Below are 18,644 nucleotides of genomic sequence, written 5' to 3' on the forward strand. Positions count from 1 at the left end.
GAATGAAAAAAGAAGTACACAGGTGTAAGATCATTCTCTTATTATTATGCTTATTAACAAAACTTCAGTAACATTCTCTTCATCAGGCATTTTAGGCACAAAAGGAATCAGAACTCCCATGTGTGGAATGAGAGCTTTTATGGAGGACAAAGAGATATAAATAATTAAAAATATAGTCAGAGTTATCATTAACAGGCCATTTTTTTTAACAATGAGGAGCCCCTGTTTTGGCCTGTGCTGTTCAGGAAGGTCTGATGTATAGTTACTGCAATTCAGGATCAACGTATGTGTTCGTGTGTGTGTGCGTGTGTGTGTGAGTGTTTGTGTTTGTGTTTGTGTGTGTGTGTGTGTGAGTGTTTGTACAATATCAAAAAGGAAATGGCTACAAAAAAGAATTCAGTTCAAATTAGTGTAAAATTCAGCATCAATATAAGGGGATGGACAAGACATCAAAGGAACATATATATGAATAGCCAACCCTTTTACACACAATTATTATCTCTATAACACAACTAGAATAAATGTAACTCTACAATTTTAAGGAATATATTTCTAGTTGTTGGACCAATATACCGTATTTTAGCATCAGAATTGTTGCTATTTGTTAGTCCCTGCTGAAAAAAGTAATAATAACTTGCTATCTCTAATGAAATACCAAAAGTCAGATAAATGAAAATGAAGTAAATGTACATGACTATAGATGATCTTCAGTGTAAGTGAAAATTATGACCACTTTTGAAATGAATTCCATATGCAAAAGTAGAAACTAAGATTTTACTGTATTCATTAAAGGACTTACTATGGAGTAAACTTTGGTGAATCTCTGTCATTATTTCTAGAAAATATACTGGAAACAAAAATCTTAAAATCTTTCCCTGAGAAGAAAATGATGAGCATAAATATGGAAACAATTACTTGAACTCAGTGTTCAAGGAACCAACTCCCAGGCTGCTAAGTCGCCTTTCATTCCCATTTATTTCATGTCTCTCCTTTTCCTTAGGAGGTACAATATTAAGAACAATTATATAGATAGACTTGTACAATCTCCATTTATTTTTCAATATTTCTATATTTTACAGGCAATAGGAGAATAACACTTTAGCACTTGATCTGTATTACTTGTAATGCGGTCATGCAGAATCTTTCATCTTTCACTCTGACAAGTGGTATTGTACTCTGAAGGTTTTTAGTTGTGAGTCATTTCAGACTCTCATGCCATGCTTTAAGACAAAGAAACCCTGGTTTTATTTTGTAACATCCCAAAATGTTAAAAAGAAAAAAGAAAAAGAAAAGAGAGACAGAATATCAATCTTGGTAAAATGAATACAAAGTGAAAAATACAAATCATATACAAATTTCAGTAATAAATGCTATAGTTCACAATTTCATTCAGTTTTTGGAGTAGGGTAGATTTCTAATTATTCAGATGAGTTAGAGGATACATTATTATCCTCAGTCTTCCTTTTATTTCCCTTTCTATGAATAGAGTCTGTTCTCAATGTGAAGATATGTATGTAGTAATAAAAGTTATAGAAGACTGGAAGGTGGATCAGTGGTATAGTGCTATCTCTGCATGCATGAGGCCCTGGGTTCAATTCTTCAGCATCATATAGGCAGAAAAAGTGGGAAGTGGCACTGTGGCTCAAGTGGTAGCATGAGCTGAAGAGCTGAGCGACAGCACCCAAGCACAGAGTTCAGGCCCCATGACTGACAAAAAAAGTTATATAATTTAGATCATCTTGTTTCTAATGAAATTCAAGCCCTTAAAATATCGGATGAGTTCAATTACTGATGGTTTTGAGGTTTGAACTGAGGTTATTGTGTTTGCCAAATAGTTATTCTACTACATGAGTCACAACCTCAAGCTAAAGTCCATTATTCATTAAAATATATTCTAATTGTCTACTACAAAGGCAGGCAAAGATGTCTATGCATGACAGGAAAATAAAAATATGGTACCTAACTTGGCATAAAAATAATTCTTTCAACTGTGAATAAGTTAAGGACTTTGATACAGAGAAATAATCCTGAATTGTCTATTTGTGGACAAGGTACTAAAACATAGCCTTAGACATGAAAAGAGAGAAGACATATGATGTATTCTAGACTGCTCCAAATAGAAAGTAAAGAGCACATAGGTCAAATCAATCCAAAATCTGAATTTGTTGAGCTGTTGAAAATGTTCAGTGCTGAAATAGCCTCTGATCAGATGTGATGTCTTCACTATAAACCACAGCTCTTTGTTTCTCCTTTCCCTACCACTTCCATCCTTTCCCATACTTCCCTCACCTGATCCACCCCCCACAACCAAGTTGTAAGTTTGTTTGACATAATGACTTGTACATCTCATTGTTGCAATGGGTCCATCTGTACCTCTAGTTAAACAATTTTGTTTTTGCCCTTCCCCTCCACAAATTATACCAACTGCTTTCTAAATACTGTTTGAATCATTGTTTGCTTCTTAGTGATGAACTGTGTTAATATGTGGAGGCTTAAGCCTTTCTATGTACATGTCAAATTATTTGTGTCTCATATTCATGCGTTTGAAATATTTGGCTTGACATGGTGAAGTCTTTTTTCACCTTATTCTTCCACACTTACAAAAACAAAAATCTTTTTATATTAATTAGGGAATCATTGGTGGTCCCATTATCTTAATGGGATTAACCTAAACACAGATAAGTGCAATTTGGCACCTGGCAATAGTATTTAAAATAAATTATTTTTATGCAATGCCATCCTACACTATTGCTTTCCTATCACCTAATTTGGATAACCACTAAGTGCTCTATCATCTGAACGGATTGCAAATATTGCTTTCCCCCAACACTAGAGTTCTCAAGATTCAGATATGATAAATCAATTTTTAATGGGAGTCAGTCTTTAGAATCTCCTACTATTGATGTGTAGAATTGAACTATTCAAACAGACATTAACTATTCATATAGTTATGAAGAGATAGCTAATTATTCCACATCATTCTGAATCTGTCCCTAATAACACTAACTACTGTGACTGTTATGTTGCAAACATTTGCATATTTCACACTTCCTAATGGAATCAGAACTATTCTTTTGAAACATAGTTGAAGTTTTATCTATGACACTTCTTTTGTAATTGTATGGAATATTATTTATTATATCGCTATGATCTTTTGCATATATGGCTATAATTTTTTAGTCAATTCATGTTAGTCTTTGCAACAGAACAAGGCATATTGCATCACACTGTGAGATGCAAGAGTTTAGGAAAATGGCAACATTGAAAAATGATGAAATTCATCAGTTTTATAAAGTATTCCACAGCGTGTTTCATCTTTCATTTGTTTTCATTTGATGCTTCTGTTGTGTAAATTTAGTTCCTCACTTCTACTTGATAAGTTCTCTACCACTTTCCCTTAATATGTATGTGCTCAGTCACATCTTCAGCCTCTATTTACACTGGTTGTTTTTGAGGTAGATCTCACTGTTTGTTTTCCTATTTATTTTTGAAAGGATTCTGTTTCCTATCCAGGCACACATCTACAAACCACAATTTTATATTTTATGGGCTTCCTTTGGTGCTGAGATGACAGGCACAGGTCATCACTTCCACTTTCCCTTGGTCAAGATAGTGTTTCAAGGACATTTCTCTCTGGACTGGCGTTGAACTTTGATTCTTCCATTCTATGCCTCCAAAGGAAGTTGGATTATAGGTAACAGTCAGGGGTATTCAGGTATAATTTTGGGGTAACAAGCTCTTCATTTCATATGTCACGTTCATCTTGAACTTTTCCAGTAGCCCAGATTCACTTAAACCCTGCCCAATTCCCAAATTCTGGGATTATAGGCAATCACCCCTATGCCTGGTTTCTTAATATTTGTTGTTATTATTTTAACTTTCACAAAACATTTATGGGTAAGCAATCAACATCTGGATCTGAATCTCCTTGCTTCTTTTCTTTGTTCCTACCTTAATTTCTTCCTTCTTTCTTGAATTCCTTCCTTCCTTCCTTCCTTCTTTCCTTCCTTCCTTCGTTCCTTCCTTCCTTCCTTCCTTCCTTCCTTCCGTCCTTCCTTCCTTCCTTCCTTCCTTCCTTCCTTTCTGTCTTCCTTCCTTTCTGTCTTCCTTCCTTCCTTCTTTCTTTTGATATACTTCAGTCTTTCTCTGAACTTACAAGCCTCCTGCCACAATCTGTTTAAGCTCGTGGCAAGGTCACCCACCACAGACACCCACACTATCCAAAAAAATGTGACATACGAATGTATCTGCTGAGAAGTATGATTAGCCAAGTACAAATCCCTCTTAAAATTTTATATATATATATATATATATATATATATATATATGTGTGTGTGTGTGTGTGTGTGTGTGTGTGTGTGTGTGTGTGTATTTTATTATAAAAATTTGTACAGAGAGGTTACAATTACATGAGTAAGGTAATGAGTATATTTCCTATTGAGCGTTCTTACTTCCTTCTTTTCATGGCATAAATTCAATATTTCTGAATTTGGACAAATTTGCTTTGTGACCTAAAATGTTTATTGAACATGTTCCATGTGATGCTGAGAAGAATGTGTATTCTGGTGCTGTTGCGTGAAATATTTGGTAGAAGTGTATTAAGTGAATTTGATCTATAGAGTTGTTTAGATATGAGATTTCTCAGTTGAGTTTTTGCTGGGATGATCTATCTAGGAGGGATTATGATGTGTTAAATTCTCCAAGAATTAATATATTTGGACCTTTATGATGCTTGAGGGAAAGTAGTGTTTCTCAGATGAATGTGGGTGCTCTGTTTTTTGGTGAAGAGATATTAAGAATTGTAGTATCCCCCTGTAGGATAGATTCATTAATTAGTATGTAGCGACCTTCTTTCTCACTTCTTGCTTATTTTAATTTGAAATCTATTTTATCTGCTATGTAGGATTGCAAATCTGGCCTGTTTATTCCAGATTTATTTTACTTTGTGCATATGTTCATTTTGTGGAAAGGGAGTGTCTCTTGAAGTCAGCAGATAGAAGCATCTTGCTTTTTGATCTAACAAGACAACCTATGTTGCTTACTTGGACAGTTTAGTCCACTAATATTGAGAATTAGGTTGCTCCTGTGACATTATTCATTGTCTTGTGACCTGTGCTAAGTGGGTTCTTCTTATGATTCTTAGATTTTCTGTTTATCATGTTCTTATTTGATTTCTAGCTGTGGGATATTTCAAGTATCTTTTGTGGGGCTGAATTGGTAGCGATATATTGTTTGAATGTTTCTTTGCTGTGGAAGATACTTTATTTGATCTTTTCTTTGAAAGAGACTTAGCTGGATACAGTATTCCTGGTTCCTGTTGTTTGTTTGTAGGACACGGCATGTATAATTCCAGTCTCTTCTTGCTTTAATTAACTTTGGCTAGAAATCTGAAGTTATTCTTATTGTTTTCCCTTAATAGTGATTGATCTGTATCTGTAATACATTTAGGGATCCTTTCCTAGGGTCTCATTTGATCCTATGCAGATTAAAATGTGATAGTAGGATTTCCTGTTCTTAACCATTCTATGTGTGGTTCTAAAAGTTTCTTGTTTTAGAATGGCGGTATCTTTTAGCAAATTTGGAAAATTCACTGCTAGGGTCCTGTTAAATAAACTTCCTAGACCTTTAACTTCTGTCTATAATACTTTGTCTACAACCATAAACCATAAATTAGGCCTTTTGATGGTGTCTTCTTAATATCAAACAAATCTTTCATTTTTCTTGGATTTGTCTTGAATTCTTGTCTGCTCTTTGTTATGTCTAGGTTCTTTCAATCCCAGAAGTTTGGTCTTTTGCATTAGCTAACCATCTGTCAAGGCTTATTTTTTTTCTTTTTATTTATTTTAAATTTTCTTTTCTTGTAAATGTTCATATTCCATCACTTTGAATTCTTGCTGCAGCTCTGTTTAAAATCTTGTATGGACTCCCTTATTACTTGATTTGGTTTTTAGGGTTCATTCTCCAATTCCTTAGTTCAGTTCTTATAGTTTCATTAGACTCCCTTTCCTTCTGTTGGACTTCATTCAGTATTCCTTTTGTGGCCTTCTGTTTGTGGATTTCATGAATGCCTCTGTTAATCTTTGCTTATTCTCTCCTTCTCATGCAATTCCTGTATTTATCTTTGATTAACTTCCTCATACATATTAGGAATTTAGCCTCACCTCGCTCCCATAACTCCTGTAGTACTTTATGGTTAGGCTCATTATGCTCACACACTTTCCAAGCTTTCAATTTTTCATTCAGCATGTTTACCAGTAGTGTTGGTAGAGCATTTTTGGAACTCTCGTCTGGATTACTCATTTACAATTCTGTTGCTGATTATCATGAGGAGTTGAGTTTCCTGGATGACATATTTCTTGTGTTTCTCTGACTCGTTCTTCATCTTTGCATATTAAAAGAAAATCAATTTGGTGCTAGTACACTATTTTAAGGCAAGTATCAACCATAAACCTGTAGTTGCCCAGAATTTTTGATGCAGTCAATCTGAGTACAGATACAATCTAGTTCAACAGATACAATCTAGTTCAACAACAACAACAACAAAAAACAACTATCGATCAATAATCTAAGAAAGTGAAAGAAGGAGTCAGCAGACCAGAAATTAATAGGTTTAGGGAGAATAGTGAGAAAGTAAGATTAAAGGAATGTGGGAGGGAAAAGGTGTGAGGGATTCAGAGAGCAGAAAGTGTATAAGGAAAGGAGGAGGGAAAGTAAAAAAGGAAACGAAAAATACAAAATTTAAAAATTAAGTATAAAGTAATAATAGTACAATAAAAGAAGTTAAACCACAGTTTGTGAATTGAGGGATTGATATCTGAGTCAAGTATAAACACTATAAAGGATACGGCCTAATAATAGAAGTTGCATATAAACCTGTGGATGAGTACAAACGCAACTAAGTGATGTAAAAAACACAAAAAGTCCAAAAGAGAAAAGTATAATAAAAAAATTTTAAAGCAGACACTTAAAATAAAAATGATGAAAAAAAAAACAATAGTAATTTTTTAAAAATTAGGTAGAAAAGAGTTACTCGAATTTTTTGTGTGGGGCTGTAACATGTCTGTACCCTGTGTTTGTAATCAGTCTCTTGGTGAAGTGTCTTTTGGAGTGACTGGTTTCTTAAATCAGTTTGAGCATACACAAAGAAGTTCTGCATTCTCAGAAACTATGACAGTCCTTCGAGAGTAGTTCAATGGGAGTTAAATATGCTTTGATCATCACAAATGAGGGAGATGCCTGTTTCCTTTATCTTGGAGTTGCTGTGGTGGGCTAAGTTGTGGGAAGGGTTGAGATCTTTCAACAATCAGTAGCTTTTCCCTGAAGGTCTAGCTCCTGAGACACTCACACAGCCCAGGTTGGAGCCATTTTCAGGAATTTTGTTTCCTTAGTTTCAATTAATTTCTTTTATGCCTTCAACCACTGGGTCTGTTGACTTTGCTACAAGGCAGAATGGCAGCCTCTGGGTTTGTTTACCCAATAAAGAAAGTCACTCTTCCATGGGCTGAGCTCCCTCTGCCTGGGGCAAGCTGAGCATGTAGTTGAAGTTACTTTGACCTGTTGAATGGCTCCTCGTGTCTTCTTCCAAAGGCTGAGTTGTGTGCTGGCTGCTCTGGCCAGGTCCTTATGAGTATCAAAGATTGTGATCTTCTGCATTGATGGGTGATGGGCTACTTTCCTGCCTGCTCCATGAGGAGTTAGGAAGTCGTGGGGTTACACACATCTTTCCCATGGTTTCAGAGTTGTCCCTCAATCTGCTACTGTCTGTGGTCAACTGGATGAAGATTTTGACTCCTTGTTGTTTCTTGATGGCAGTGAGTAGAATCCACTCCTAGACCGCTTCTAGCACCTTTCTCCTGGGCTCTCTGTTGGCAGTGGTAGGAACTAACACCACCACTACACTACAGGTATTCAAATCTGGATATACGCACTTGGATATTTCGTTTCTGGACAAAGTCTGTGTACTATGATGGCACGCTTGGTGTGACTGACTAAAGTTGGACTTTTCATTAGAAACCTAAATCTGTTTTCTATGTGAGAGCTTGTTAATCCCCAGGTCATCATCCATCATCTTCCTGTACACCCCTAATTTCATCGTTTTTATCCTCAATGTTCAAACCAGAATGCATTTGACAAGAATTTTTTTTCTGGCACTAATAAGTCTTTGTAGATATGAACTAACATGAGGTAAACATTAAAATGTTATTTCAGTTTAATTGCTCTTCACTTTTCTGTGTGAATCAATGCAATTTCAGCCTTTGAACAAGGAAAAAAAGTGATAATTCTTTAACACAGTGTGTTTGATTTAGCATTTAGGATGTACCACTGGCTAATGTCCAATGACATAGTCTATATATCGACACTTATATCCTGCTCAAATTTCAGTATATTCTCATTTGAGTACTTAAAGGAGCAAATAACTTGCCATGGAAAAATTATTATATATGATAAAACTATCTCTACCACATACAGAGTCATCAGATATTTGTACACAATGGTCAGTTTTTATTGATCATTTATTTGAAAGGAATAATCACATAAACTTTAACAGAGGAGTCAGGAACATGATTTTGAATTTCCTACTTGAATTACACTTGTAGGGTTAAAACTTTCCTCAAGAAACATATTCAGTAGATCCTCCTGCTGAGGCATAGTTACTGCATATAAAATTACTACCTGCAAAAATACAACCATCATGCAATATTCTTGAAGATTGTAAGATCATTTATTTTGACATAATTTCATGTATTTTTTATCATTTCTTTCCTGTATGTTGGATGAATAATGTTGAAGACATGAAATTTCACTCAAATGTGTTTGGTTCTAAACCAATTGACAAAAAGGATTCAAATATTGTTTGACTGATTATATTTGAGATAATGAATTCTACAGTGTAAAAACAGGCATGAATTTGAATAGAAAGACATCTATTAATCGTTCAAATTCTTCTTTCAAATATTCTTTGTTATGCTTAATTTCCAATACTTTGAGATTTCCAACCATAGTAACAGAAGGATGAAGAAGGAACTGAAATTGCCAGCAAAGAAAATACATGAAATATGAAGAGGAAAGGGCGTAAAGGACGGTTCTCTAATTTTCTATTTTTTTTCATGCAGCAACGTGAACCATAAATATTTTATATCAAAACAAATGAAAGCTGAAACCGGCTGTGGAATAATTTATAAAATTGATTAATTTCACCATTTCCCAAGGCAGAATAATTTTTTGTATTGTTAGTTCCAGTAGAGTTTTGAACAATCAAGATAAGTACTCAAATGGTTTTTCTTGGTCCATTCATCTACACAGGGGCATCTGGGTTGGTTCCATATCTTCACTATGGTAAATAATGCTGCAATAAACATAGTAAAGGATACTCATAGGATTGATCTACCTATCAGAATTTTAAAGATTGCACTTAACTAATTTGCCTAAAATTCTTTTGTTCTCTCTTTGTCTTATATATTCAAGCAGTACCTAATTGAAAAAGTAGTATTCAAAGAATTACTAAAAGGTGTTATCATTCTCATTCATTTCAAAGGGAGTTGAATATGAGATATTTAACAATACTCATCATTTCTATGTTTTAGATCTACGTTTTCTTCTTTCTTTTAATTTTATTATCATGGTGAAATGCAAAGGGGGTATAGTTACATAAGAAAGATAATTAGGAGTTCCGGGAAGATGGCGGAGGAGAAGCTGGAATCTGAACTAGCTCTCGCATAGAAAGGAATTTTAGAGTTCCAGTGAACAGTCCTAAGCCAGAGAATCACATGAAGTGTGTCATCACAGGACAGAGAGTTAGACAAGAGAGGGGAAGCCAAGGAAACGCACCAGCTGCCGCTCCGGCGGCGGGGCCGCGGCAGCGACCGCGGAGTCATACCTGAGACACAGAGAGTCGGGGACAAAGGAGCCAGACGCAGCAGACGAGCGGATTCTACTCAACACCAAGAACCGACAAGGAGCAAACATCTTCATCCTGCTGTTTGCAGACCAGAGACGACCCAGGATCCAAGACTCGGCGTGAGTACAAGCCCAACATCCTCACTCCTCAGGGAGCAGAGGAGGGAAGGCCACCCCTCCCCCCCCAGCTCCGGTGATCTCCATCTTTGATACCGACAAAGCTCAGAGGAGCTGCTAGCTCCAGCTCAGGCCTTGGAATAAAATGAGTCATTCAGCAGGTCACAAGAACTTAAAGGCGAAGTGACCTGCCAGACTCAGCTCCATCCAGGGAAAAGTCACCCAGCTCAGGCGCCAGCCATCAGAGTGCCTTCCCTCACTGGGTAACCAGAGCCAGAGGCTGCCCCTCCCTCTAGCAGCCAATACAATCAATTGAAAAACAGAAACCCTAAGAATGGCTCCAGGCTGGGCTCTGTGAGCTTTATCACAAAATAGCCCCAGGGAAAAGCTACTGTTTGTTGAAAGGCCTCAACTCTACCCAGAACCTAGCCTCATCACCACATCCCCCTCTTTTGTGACTCTCAAAGCAGACCACCCTCCCAGAAAACTAACCTGGGAGGGGGATCTCAAAATCTTGGGTAAAGCAGAGCATTTTTCTGCTTCTTCCAACCAACCGACTTAAGAAACCAATCAAGCCACAGGTCCTCAAGCTGACCAGAGACTCCAACAAGAGACTGGTTGCAGACAAAAGGGAGATACAGGATTCTTCCCACTCCTCCCCCCCCAAAAAAAAATCAAAAGACTTTTTTTTCTTTTTTTCTTCTTTTTTTTTCTTTTTTTCTTCTTCTTCTTTTCTTTTTTTTGCTTGTTTTTTGTTTTTTGTTAGCATATATATATATATATATATACATATATATATATATAAATTTTTTCCCTTCTTAAACTTTTATTAATCTTTAATTTTTGCTTCTTCTGAAAAAATAACTGTTTTCCAGTAACTTTTTTTTTCTCATCTTATAATTTTTATTTTAGGAATACGTGAATGAGAGTTTTCCTTTCTTTTCTTGTCTTCTTTCTCTTTTTCTTTCTTTCTTAATTATCTTTTTGTTTTTTATCTAGCTCTACTGAACTTCTGATCTTTTCTTCTCCCGTTCCCATCCTTAAAGCTTTTCACATCTCCTCTATGTCCCTCCCCTTCTCTGAACATATTCACATTCCTCTCTAAATAGACGGTCTTTTAACTTCTATAATAACATTAATTTTTATGTTTCTATTCTTTTTCTGGTCTCTCTTTATTCCCCTTTCCGTCTTTTCTTTTGCTCTCTCTCTCTACTTGCATCCTACCCAACTCATTTCCTGCATTGTGATTAGGACATAGTTAACTCTCCCTGTGCCTCCCCACACCAATCTATTCCTATTTTTTACCCACATCTCTCCCTAATCCTAATAATTTCTGGTTTTCCAAATTCTTTTCTGCGGTTCGAAGTCCTTTAACATATAGTCGTTTGATGTTGAATAGATGTATCTGGTGAACTAGTTTGTATCTGTAGACTATTGACTTTACAAATGCAAACTTTGGTTGATGGTTGCCTTAAGATAGTGTTCTAGCACAAAACTGGTGCAATCTTTATCTCAAATGGGCCGAGTAAGCCGGAAAAACACAAGAAAAATGGCAAATTCGGGTATCTCAATTCCCAATCTTGATAATCAGGGATTAGAACAGATAAAGAATAATCCAGAGGAGAGTTCCCAAATAGCTCTACAAACACTAATAGCAAACATGATAAATGAGCAGTTTGACAATGTACAAAGTAATCTGTATGAGCATGATAGGGAGAGAGAGGAGGCATCCCAGAAGTTTATACAGGAATATCATAAGTGTGAGGAAGCTTCTCAAAAATTGATACAGGATTTGCGTGAACAACTTGAGAATACTCAAAGAGAAAGGGAGGAATGGCGTGAGCAGGCAGAGAACACTCAAAGAGAACTGCAGGAATCCCACAGAAGGGAGGAAACTAATCAAAGAGTAATTCAGGAATTGAGAGACCAGGTAGAGAATACACAAAGATCACTAAAGGCATTCATGGAATCCATTAACAAAGAGCTGAAGGAAGTCAGGGAGACCACAAAGGGAATGCTGAATGGAACCCAACAGAAGGAATGGGAGTCCAAAGAAACGATAACCAATCAACTAAGTGATTTGAGAACAAACACTGAACACCAAATTAAGGAAGTAAAGAAATTCATACAAGACCTAAAACAGAACTTCAACAAAGAACTTGAAGCCATCAAAGCTGACCAATTAGAAGGAAAAGAGATAAAAAAACAAAGTAGAGAGTCTTGACAGCAGGTTAGACCATGCAGAAGATCGAATCTCAGGGATTGAAGACAGCCTAGATATTATAGAGAAAGAACATACAACCATCCAAGACAAGTCCAAGAAATATGATAGGTCTATCCAACACCTGGAAGACACCATCAGAAGGCCCAATCTAAGGATAATGAGTGTAGAGGAGCACCTAGAAACAGAAGTTAATGGTCTAGGAAATTTGTTTAACAGGATCCTAGCAGAGAACTTCCCAAACATACAAAAAGATAGGCCTATTCAGATACAAGAAGCTTTTAGAACCCCAAATAGACCAGACCAGAATAGGACATCCCACCATCACATTATAATCCACACAGCATCAACGCAGACCAAGGAAAAGATCCTTAAAGCTGTCAAGGAGAAAAGGGTAATCACCTATAAAGGGAAACCAATTAGAATTACCTCAGATTTCTCAGCAGAGACAATCAAAGCAAGAAGAGCCTGGAATGACGTATGCCATGCCCTAAAAACAAATAATTATCAACCAAGAATACTGTACCCAGCTAAACTCTCCTTCATAACTGAAGGCCAAATAAAAACCTTCCAAAGCAAATTAAATTGAAACAATACATCTCCACCAAACCAGCCCTACAAAAGATTCTTAAAGATGTCCTACACATAGAAAACCAACAAGAACGCAACAAAGGCCAAGAAACTGCACCCAAACTGAGAATCCAAGAACCATAGGAAGAACTCAGCTTTCACAGCCCCCAAGAAGGTGGATAACATGGCAGGAACTCCCAAATACCTCTCAGTCCTATCTCTTAACGTTAACGGACTGAACTCTCCAATTAAGCTACATAGACTGTCTAATTGGATTAAAAAACAAGACCCTTCTATCTGCTGCCTGCAGGAGTCATATCTTGCCCGTAAAAACAAACATATTTTCAAGGTTAAAGGCTGGAACAAAATCTACCAAGCAAACGGCCCTCATAAACAGGCGGGAGTTGCAATCCTAATATCAGATAAAATAGACTTCAAATTAATATTCGTGAGAAGAGATAAAGAAGGTCGCTACATACTAATTAAAGGATCTCTCCTTCAGGAGGATATTACAATTCTAAATATCTATTCGCCAAACAATGGAGCACCCAAATTTATCAAAGAAACACTACTTTCCCTCAAATCCCATATAAATCCAAAGACATTAATTGTTGGGGATTTTAACACACCACTCTCCCCACTAGATAGATCAACTCGGCAAAAACTCAACAGAGAAACCGCAGATCTAAACAGCTGCATAGATCAACTAGACTTAACAGACATTTACCGAACATTTCACCCAGCAGCATCAGAATACACGTTCTTCTCAGCAGCACATGGAACGTTTTCTAAAATAGATCACATTTTAGGCCACAAAGCAAACTTGTCTAAATTCAGAAACATTGAAATTATACCTTGCATTCTCTCTGACCACAAGGGAATAAAATTAGAACTCAACACCAAAAGCCACCAAAGAAAGTCCGGTATCACATGGAGGCTGAACAACACACTGCTGAATCATGAGTGGGTCATGGGAGAGATTAGAAAGGAAATTCAAATGTTCATGCTATTCAACAAAAATGAACACACAAATTACCAGCTCCTCTGGGACACAGCAAAGGCAGTATTCAGAGGCAAGTTTATAGCTCTGAGCTCCTACATCAACAAATTGGAGAGATCGGAAACTAGCAATTTAATGACACATCTAAACCTCCTTGAAAAAGAGCAGCAAGATAAACCCCAATCCAGTAGACGGAAAGAAATAATCAAAATTAAATCAGAATTAAATGAATTAGAATCCAAAAAAGCTATAGAAAGAATCAACAAAACAAAGAGTTGGTTCTTCGAAAAACTTAACAAAATTGACAGACCCTTAGCAAACCTTATCAGAAAAAGGAGAGAACACACCCAAATTAATAAACTCAGAGATGAGAATGGAAACATCACCACGGAAACAACCAAGATTAAGAACATTATAAGGGAATACTTCTCAAAACTTTATGCTAATAAGTTTGAGAACTTGACAGAAATGGACCTTTTCCTAGCAAATATTAACATGCCAAAACTAAACCAAGATGAGTTAAACCAGCTTAACAGGCCCATATCAAGCATTGAAATAGAAACAGCAATAAGAGACCTCACAGCTAAGAAAAGTCCAGGACCAGATGGTTTTACAGCGGAATTTTACAAGGCCTTCAAAGCAGAGCTCACACCAATACTCCTCCAACTCTTCAATGAAATTGAAAGAGAAAGCTCACTACCGAACACATTCTATGAAGCCATCATATCCCTCATCCCAAAATCAGGCAGGGACTCATCAAAGAAAGAGAACTACAGACCCATTTCTTTGATGAACATTGATGCAAAACTTCTCAACAAAATTTTGGCCTATCGACTTCAACAATTCAGCCAAAAAATCATACACCATGATCAAACACGATTCATTTCAGGGATGCAAAGCTGGTTCAATATACGCAAATCAATTAATATTATTCATCACATCAACAGTAGCAAGAATAAGAACCACATGGTTATCTCAATAGATGCAGAAAAAGCATTTGACAAGATCCAACACCCCTTTATGATGAAGGTTCTGGAAAAATTAGGAATCCATGGAACATTCCTCAATACAATAAAGGCTGTATATGACAAACCTACAGCCAGCATTATACTCAATGGTGAAAAACTAAAGCCATTTCCTCTTAACTCAGGAACAAGACAAGGATGCCCACTCTCTCCACTTCTCTTCAATCTAGTATTAGAATGCCTAGCTACAGCAATAAGACAAGATGCAGACATAAAGGGGATCCAAATAGGGAAAGAAGAAATAAAACTCTCCCTCTTTGCAGATGACATGATCTTGTATTTAAAGAATCCCATAGACTCCACTCCCAAATTACTCAAGCTGATTCAAAACTTTGGCAAAGTAGCAGGTTATAAAATTAACCCCCCAAAATCAATGGCTTTTCTATATGCCAACAATGAGAAAAGAGTGGCTGAAATTAGGAAAGCAACTCCATTTGTAATAGCCCCACAAAAAATAAAATACCTAGGAATTAACTTTACCAAAGAAGTGAAGGACCTCTATGATGAAAACTTTAAAATCTTGAAAAAGGAAATCAATACAGAACTTAAAAAATGGCAATACCTCCCATGCTCCTGGATTGGCAAGATTAACATCGTGAAAATGGCAATACTTCCCAAGGATATCTACAAATTCAATGCGATACCTATCAAAATTCCACCCTCATTCTTCAAGGAAATAGAGGAGGCAATCCAAAAATTCATATGGAACAATAAAAGACCCCGAATAGCAAAAACGCTCCTCAACGGAAAGAACACTGCTGGAGGAATATCAATACCAAATTTCAAACTCTACTATAAAGCCATTGTAATCAAAACAGCTTGGTATTGGCATAAGAACAGACCTCAGGACCAATGGAATAGAATTGAAAACCCAGAAATGAACCTACAGACCTATAGCCAACTAATCCTCGATAAGGAAGCTAAAACAATAGAATGGAAGAAAGACAGCCTCTTCAGTAAATGGTGCTGGCAAAATTGGTTAACTACATGTAGAAAACTAAAGCTAGATCCTTATATATCACCCTGCACCAGAATCAACTCCAAATGGATCAAAGACCTTGGAGTCAAAGCAGACACTCTGAAAACATTACAGGATGGAATAGGAGAAACCCTAGGTCTCCTTGGCTCAGGTCGAAATTTTCTGAATAGAGACCCGGAAGCACAACAAATCAAAGAAAGGTTGGACAAATGGGATTGCATAAGATTGCAGAGCTTCTGCAGGGCAAATGACATAGCTGACAAGATCAATAGAAAGCCCACCGATTGGGAGAAGATATTTACTAGCCATACAACGGACAAGGGTCTCATATCTAAAATATACTTGGAACTCAAAAAATTAAACCACCCAACAACAAATCCTCAAAGAAACAACTGCCCAATAAATAAGTGGGCGAAAGACTTAAAAGAGAAGCTAATCTGTAGAAGAAAGAAGGATGGCCAATAGACACATGAAGAAATGTTCAACATCCCTAGCCATAAAAGAAATGCAAATCAAAACAACATTGAGATATCACCTCACTCCAGTTAGAACAGCAAAAATCAAGAACTCTAACAACAACAGATGCTGGAGGGGATGTGGACAGAAAGGAACCTTACTTCATTGTTGGTGGGAATGTAAACTTGTTCAACCACTTTGGAAAGCAGTATGGAGGTTCCTCAAAAGACTTCACATAGATCTCCCCTATGATCCAGCAATCCCACTTTTGGGCATTTACCCAAATGTTTACAAACAAGACCACACTAAAGCTACCAGCACAACTATGTTTATTGCAGCATTATTTACCATAGCTAAGATATGGAACCAACCCAGATGCCCCTCAGTATATGAATGGATCAAGAAAATGTGGTATATATACACAATGGAATTCTATGCCTCCATCAGAAAGAATGACATTTCCCCATTTGTTAGGAAATGGAAAGGTTTGGAAAAAATTATATTAAGTGAAGTAAGCCAGGCCCTAAGAAGCATAGGTCCCATGGTTTCCCTTATTTGCAATATCTAGTATAGGTATGAGTCAAGCGGAAAAGGTCAGATAATGTGATGTTAGGAAAATGAACCCTTAAATATGTATTTTAATGTTTTCGTTTCTTTCATGCATGTGTTTCTAACGCATTTACAAGATTATTTCTTTGTTGCTTTGTATGGCCCTCCCCCATAGTGTAACCCCCGCTTTCACTATATTTGATGTCAGTATAACATGTGGAGGAGATGGGGACAAACAAGTCGTTTAAGGATTCAGGTGGACCTGTTGCAACAATGAGAAGTACAAAATGTCATGTCAAAACCAGCTTTACAATGTCGGTGTGTGGGGGGAGGGGGGTATAATTGGGTGTGTGGAGGTGGGTAAAACTGGGTGGGGGGAGGGGGGAGGCGGGGAAGGGAAGTGAAGGGTAAACAAAGGAGGAGGCTGCAATGCTTGGTAAGAAATGTATGCATTATCCTGCCCATGTAATTGTAGCCCATCTGTACAGTATGTTCCCAAATAAAATAAAATACAATTAAAAAAAAAGAAAGATAATTAATGCAATTCCTCCAAATTTCTCTCTCTGTTTCCCATCCAAGTTTTATATGTCATATCCAATATATTCTCTTGTTTTGCTGATACATATGTTCCCATGTTGGTATTTGTCTTACCATTTTCTTGTTGTGGAAATCCTTGTGTATGTTGTATTATTTCAGTCTAGTTTTTCCAATTTAATGTTATCGTGACTGCACAGTCTCTAAAGATTTTTATAACACTTTTGAAAGTACATCTCATTTACTAACCTGAATGTACTATTAGGAATGACAGACATTTTAAAACTGTGAGAGGATTTGATGTCGCGTTAGTGTGGTCTTGTTTGTGAACATTTGGGTAAATGACCAAAATTGGGATTGCTGGGTTAGACTGAAGCTCTATGTGGAGTCATTTGAGGAACCTCCATACTGCTTTCCAAAGTTGTTGGACAAATTTACACTTCAACCAATAATACAGTAAGGTTCCCTTCTGTCCACATCCCCTCCAGTATCTGTTGTTATTAGAGTTCTTGATTATAGCCATTCTAACTGGGGTGAGGTGGTATCTCAATATTGTTTTCCTTTGCATTTCTTAAATGGCTAGGGAGTTTGAGCATTTCTTCATGTGTCTATTGGTCATCCTTCTTTCCACTTCAGAGAAGTTTCTCTTTAACACTATAACCCACTTATAATTGGGCAGTCGTTTCTTTGAAGATTTCTTGTTGGGTGATATAATTTTATGGTATATATACACAATGGAATTCTATGCATCCATCAGAAAGAATGACATTGCCCCATTTGTTAGGAAATGGAAAGACTTGGAAAAAATTATATGAAGTGAAGTAAGCCAGGCCCAAAGAAACATAGGTCCCATGGCTTCCCTTATTTGCAATAACTAGTATATATCTGAGTTAAGCAGAAAAGGTCAAATAAGTTGATGATAGGGAAATGAACCCTAATATATGTATTCAAATTTTTCTTCTTTCATGCAATTGTTTCTAGCACATTTACAAGATTATTTCTTTGTTGCTTTGTATGTCCCTTCTCCACTGTATAACCCCTGCTTTCACTGTTTGAAGTCGACATAATCTGTGGAGGTAAGGGGAAAAAACAAATAGTTTAAATAGGGATACAGGTGGACCCATTGCAACAATGAGATACACAAGTCGTTATGTCGAAAACGAAATTTACAACTTTGGTGGGGTAGAGGAGGATTAGGTGTGGGGATAGGGGGAGGATGGGAAAGGATGGGAAGGGGAAACAAAGGAGGCCAGAATGCTTGATAAGAAATGTACTCATTATCTTGCCCATGTAATT

Source organism: Dipodomys merriami, unplaced genomic scaffold (genome assembly GCF_024711535.1).
Source record: "Dipodomys merriami isolate MVZ:Mamm:240054 unplaced genomic scaffold, mDipMer1.0.p SCAF_18, whole genome shotgun sequence".
NCBI lineage: Eukaryota > Metazoa > Chordata > Mammalia > Rodentia > Heteromyidae > Dipodomys > Dipodomys merriami.